The 6,437-nt window shown below is 34.6% G+C and overlaps 1 long non-coding RNA gene across 1 annotated transcript; it reads right to left on the reverse strand.

Moving 5' to 3' along the window:
* Positions 1-1,582: 1,582 nt before the first annotated feature.
* Positions 1,583-3,350, reverse strand: LOC116258097 (uncharacterized). Its single transcript, XR_004173598.2, has 3 exons — positions 3,055-3,350; positions 1,861-1,975; positions 1,583-1,795 (listed from the first exon to the last, which is right to left on the reverse strand). It is a non-coding gene; the product is annotated as an uncharacterized LOC116258097 (long non-coding RNA).
* Between the last annotated feature and the right edge of the window lie 3,087 nt (positions 3,351-6,437).

A 6,437-nucleotide genomic window follows, 5' to 3' on the forward strand; every position in this document is an offset into this window, starting at 1 on the left:
GTTTAGGATCATCCAAGTATTGGGATGTTAATATAGAGGACATTGACGTGGAACTTGAAGGAGAACATGATTTACATGCTCTTAATATGAACCTTACAAAACCTGTTATTCCTCCTAATTTTGATGATGCGACTGAGGAGAATCAAGAAAGCTAATATATTTTTATGTTCATTACTTCCATACTTTGTTTAGCAGTATGATAGTATCTATAAATTTTGGATCATGAATATGATTTATGAATATGTTATTCTCTTTGTAATTTTTTGATATATATATATATATATGTGTGTGTGTAAATATGTTATTTTGTTTGTAATTTTTGATATATATATATATATATATATTTATTTATTTATTTATTTATTTATTTATATGTGTGTGAGAGTGACTGTGTGTGTGTGGTCGTACCCCCGCACCCAAGTTTTTTGAAAATAGTTTGTACCTGTACCTATGTGACATAGTGTATGGGTCGATAAAAGAAACATAAGATTGCAAAATAAGCAATCTGCAGCAGCCAACCACACCCAAAAATTTTAATGGTACTTATTGGCTTGTAACATGTGAAAGTTTTTCCCCAGCAAACAAAAGCACACCTTAATTGGTCGAGAACTTGAGTGTATGACAAAAAGATAGCAAGAAAGGCCATGCCACATATGATCTATTATTGCTACTAATGCTTCCTCTTCCTCTCTTTTTTATCCTTTTTCCCTTTTATGACTTCATCACATGGTGTAAGGGTGAAAACCAGCGTACGAGTCATTCACACTCTCAGATCTGTCTTTTAGCCTAAGAAGTAAGTGGATCACTTATTGGGTGGCAGAAAACCCAAAAGGAGAAAAGCCATTGCCCAGCCATGACTTGTCAAGCAGACAACATGCATGGACAATTCTGGCCATACCCACTGGTCAGATGCATGATTGCTTTTCTTACTTCTGCGAAGGCTTAATTTTTGGTGATGGAGATAACATTTCCTACCTCTTCAATCCCTTCGTTCATCAACTTCTCACGGCAAGGTGTGTACCCACAAAGGGATGAACTCTAGGCTCTCTCCAATGAAGGGCCACCCAAATGTACCGTGAGGAAGCGCAGCTTCGTTCCAGATGAATCTAGCAGTCCAAAGCAGGCAGAGCATTACAGGGGCTACGAGCGTACAGAGGCTAACCATGGGCTACCCACAAGTGCTTTGCAACCAAATCAGGCCATTCATCTCCTTTCCCAGACTACCCAACAGCCCCTTCTCTTCTCTGCCCCTGAGATCACAGTAGGCCAGAATGATGATGGTTGACAGTGTGTTACAAGGAAAATTGGATATGTTCTACTATTTATTGGCCTTGTCATATTGTCGCTGTTAGCTTGTCCATGATATCCACATTCTCACTCTTTCAGAAAACTGAGTATGATTGTTTCGGAAAGGTTAGCTAGGAATATGATTCTTGGCTAGGTGATTCAGTTAGAGTAGATTTCAGAAATTTATGACAGTGTTATTAAGTTTGATAAAGCAAACAAATCAGTCAAATAAAAAGGTAAAATGTGTCATGCAGACATTCTTTAGCAGCATATGGCAGGTAAGAATTTACAGAGATTAGCTTAAGCATGACAATGTAATGAAGTTCGAATAACAGAGAACAAAACGTCAAATAGGAAATACCCCAATACTTTCAGGAATGTATGCGTATCAGATTATTTGAAGACACAAAAATAAGTTTAGATATTAAAAGAAAATAATTGATCCATACAGGAAGCGAGCACACCAAAGTCTTCAGAGATGCAAGTCATAGACAGGTCAGTGGCCTACCTGAGATAAATGATGTTAGACATTAAAAAAACAATTCATCTTACGCAGTTTTACTTTTGCCTTACCTGTGGGGATCATGAATTATGAGATGATCAAAGCAAATGTCTTCCAGAGCCCATGGGAAAAGGTGGCCCAATTGTGTGTTGTATGTAAAGTATAAGTGCTGATGAAACAGTCAGCCTCGCAAAAGAAGATAGAAAAGAACATCAGACACGATAAAAACAGGTTATCAATGGGCATGAAAGGAGGAATAAGAGAACAACGAAGAAATGGAAACGCAACCAATGCAATAGAACCCACAAAATTGCATGATTAGCCGTGAATGTTGATTAGACACAGCTGACAAAGATTTAAAATGGTAAAGTTGTACTTTTTAGATGGTTTTCAGGTTTTAATAGGCGATGTTTTTCTTTGGTTTTAAAATGGTATAGTTGCTAAAGTTTTTTTTTTTTTTTTGGAAAGCTCCGGTAAATTTTAAAATAATTAATCTTTCAGCTAGAAAGAGAAAGGTGGCCAAAATGAAAAACAATGTGAAAATAAAAATCTGGCAACTAAAAACTGTAAAAAACGTGAAAAATGCGGAAGAAAACATAAAAAAATGAAATAAGACGTGAAAAAACGTGTTTTTCTTCGTTTTTTGTGTTTTTGGACCCAAAAAACGTACCTTTTCCCCTTTTTTTGATTGACCTTTATTTAACAATTTTAACGCTTTTTTTTAGAAAACGTGTTTTATGTGACTATATATATATATATATATATATATATATGAAAATAGAGTAACAAATGAACTTGTGTTCAGGATCTCTCAGCTCAAGATGCCGCACCACTAAATCCAATAGTACACTTACAAACTTACTTAATTTTTCTCTAAAAAAAAATCAATTTTTTTCCACAAAATTAGTGTTTGTCAATCTTTTATAATTCTATGAAGCATGAAGATCTATACTATCTGTGCAAACACATGAAACTTTAGAAAATGCTACCAGTGCACAAAGACGTATCTTGTTCACTTGATTGTCAAGAAGGTGTGTCTTTTATAGTATATAGAAAAGAGAGAGAGGGGAGAGTAAATAAAAAAGAAAGTACGCAGATCAGTTAAAAGGACGCAGCCAAGATCTCTTAGTAACAAAGAAAGGGAAATAAGACTTGGAGATCAGTTCCGCGGCACACACACTTACAGATGGGAAACCAAAAAACAAACATAAAACAAAGATGACAAGTTATCGAAGGAAAGGATGGAAACCGAAGATTTTGTTTACCATCAATCGGCTGAGGATGATGCCCATCCCCGTTAAGTGTGAATTTACATTTCATTCACGGACGGGCTCTGCAGAGTGTCATTTGTCCGATGGATCTTCCCGAGCGGTCAGCGCCGTTGGTTTGCCTGAAAGAGGGTGAGCGGATTCGACCGATTTTAGTGGGAAATAAGCCAAGAACATCTGTCCTTGGATTCACATGGGCTTCCCAAGGATGCCGCGTGCAGGTTCCGAAGAACGGTTGGAGGACCTCTCGGCCCTTTCGATCTATGCGACTCCCACATACGAAGTTCTGATATGCCAAGCTACCGACAGATGGTCACCGATGAGTTTCGCGAATCATTTTATGTGGAAAATTAAAATATTTTCTCGGCTACTCTCTTTATGTTTTTAAACTCTAGCTTCTCCCACATGTACAGTTCGAATTTCATCCAATCTGATGGTTACTTGGCCTGGTTTTTAGTATCTTAGAAGATTGGTTTGACTGGAATCCTGATTTTATGACTGTTCAGGAATAGCAGCAATCTAGGGCTGCCACAGAGGATATTTTGTATTTTTAGGAGGATTTTTGAGTCCGACAAATTGGGTTTGTCAAATTTCAGTAAATTTGACTCTGTTTGGCCCCTAACACATACACTTGACCATGTGTCCCTGTAGCTTAAGCTTATTCGTCACTATGTTAGGGGATAGTTTAGTTTTTTAAATAGACAATTTATTTTCTGTCAAATTTCTCTGATTTCAGTAGTTTATATTTTCTGATTCCAGAGCAAAGTAGCAAAGTAGGTAATATGTTTCTAGCGTATCTCGTTTATTCTATGAGTTGTTTAATATTAGCTTTATTTAATATTCTTTTATTATAGAATATTTAGAGTATATAAGTTTATAGGGATGTCAATGGATCATATTTGAATCGTATATATTTTTAACTGTAACTTCTTTTTTTTGATATTTACATGTTTGTATTCAAATTCAGATTTGAATACAAATAACAAAAAAAGCTATATCAGAATCTGAATTTGAAATCTGATTTCACAATCTAGAACTAATTTGAATCTGATTTTATATTCATATCTGAATTTAAATCTGAATTTGGAACCTAATTTGACCGATTTTCAAAATATGAGAGCATTAAATATGGAATATTTATTTCAAACTAAATCTCTTCTTAATCCAAATACGACTCAAATCAGATATTTATGCATAGTCGAATTGAAATAAAAAGTCTGATCCGATTTTTTAATTAGATATTCAATTTTTTTTTCCTTATCCAATCTTTTTGGAACAGTTCGTCGAATATCCAATCCAAATCGGATATATTAATGGCATGTCTGTAAGTATGGTACTTTATATTTGGTCATTCTCTTTAGTTATAGTACTGCACGTTCTTACTTTTTTCAATATTTTTGTTGTTATTTAATAATTTTGCTTGAGCTTTCAAGTGTTCTAATTTTTTGTTATTCAATCATTTTGCTTGAGTTTTGTAAGTGTTCTAATATGATCTCCCATAGATCAAGGCATACATTAAAAAGGAGTATTAAGGAAATCATGGTGGAATTTGTCCATGAAAATACCTCGGCATTGAAAGACTCAAGCCACTTAATTTGGAATTTATAGTTGCTTTTGTTGATGAATGTCGAGAGTTCAGCTGATTTCAGTTCAGTTGGATTTCGATAAAGCCTCGTTAAATTATTGAGATTGTTCAACATGACAGTGTTGTTAAATTATTGAGATTGTTCAACATGAGTGTTGTGAATGATCTTCATTGTTTTTATGTATTAGATTTTAGGTGAGCAAGGAAGACCCACCACCCGACAGAGAACTGAAGAAAGTCCCACCCAACCCATCTCTCTCTAGCATACAGGGCCTCTTTTTTGGTACTTTGGGTGTCGCTCCTACGGCAGTCAACTTGCGCATCGATGACTTTCAGCACAAGAGGTTGATGTCTCTGACACTTGAAATGGAGACCGACCTCCTTCAACCCTTCTATGTGTTGGATTAATAACTCAAGTTTGAAGTTTTGTGTAAGATGACTTTTTTGTTTTTCTGATGTCAATAGTATCTAGCATTGAATTAAACATGATAGATTTAGTAAGTAAATACCTTTTTTTTTTTAAGGGTGAATGGTTCATGCCCTTTTCCTTGGGTTCAAGGAACATGTTTTAAGACCTTTTACGACACAGATGAAAAACACATTGAGACGTGATAGTGATCACTCCAAGATTTAAATACAAATCATCATAGGATGTGGACCACCTTGCCACATCATTACCACCCCTCGGGTGAAGTAAATGCTTGTTTTTAGTTCTTTGTGATTGTTATTAAGGTTGCTTATTTTTAGTTCTTTGTGATTGTTAATTAAGGTTGCAAATGTGTTTAACTTTTTTTGGTGTCTTCGAGCAAGGGTATCCATAAATTCCAGCAGGTTAGGCAATTCTTTGCGTCATATTTTAGTTACTTATTGTCTTAATATTAGTTGTGCTGTAGTTAATTAGCTAGATCGGTAGGAGTTCGTATTTCCTTTTGTTCTTTGGTTACATTAAACCTTATATAAAATATTCCCATAGGTGATTAATGCCAAATGAAGTCGTCCACTTTGGTGATCTAGTGACAGTTATTAATTTCTTTTTATTCATCAATTAATCCATTAGCCAGGTCATCCCAGCAGGGGCACTCCTATCCTTAGTTCTAGGGTGCTTTTGACTTTAGGTTGGTCACCCCATTTCTTGAGATTCTCCTCGTAAAGATTAAAATTACTTAATTTCTTTTCATTTGTATATACTAGCTTAGCATAAATAATATATAGTATAATTTTAGTATTTTAATCATTATAATATGAATTATTTATTTAGTTAATAGTTAAAAAGTAGGAGACAGTTAGCTTGTCACATTTGGGATAGTTTGGCCGGGTGTTATTTCCTTTAGTTGACGGTAGTTTAGTATTCAAGTATACTAATTAATGGTCATGTGGGTAATAGTCTAAAAACTTGGGGAATAGAATGGACGGTAGTTTATTATTAAGTATACTAATTAATGGTAATGTGGGTAATAGTCTAAAAACTTAGGGATAGAATAGTCCTAGATTACCTCCCTAGATAGAGAGTCTCCTAACTTCTAGGAAAAGCATCATATCTTCCTTAGTATTCTAGAATTAGGATGCCTTTTGATTTTAATTTATTTGAATTTCACTTAATTAACTTTAGTTTTTAGTTTAGATATTTAATAACTTCAATAGTTTAGAGCTATAAGTAGCTTAGTGCTAGTCAGGATATGTATTTGTTTTGCTTCCAATATTATACTTTTTACCTTTTAGTAATTATGTGGATAGGTTACCTCATTTCTTATTTACCTTAGGTTAAGTTTCTCAAGGACCCTTAAGTTCTTTTGTG

The sequence above is a fragment of the Nymphaea colorata genome, chromosome 7 (genome assembly GCF_008831285.2).
Source record: "Nymphaea colorata isolate Beijing-Zhang1983 chromosome 7, ASM883128v2, whole genome shotgun sequence".
Taxonomy (NCBI): Eukaryota; Viridiplantae; Streptophyta; class Magnoliopsida; order Nymphaeales; family Nymphaeaceae; genus Nymphaea; species Nymphaea colorata.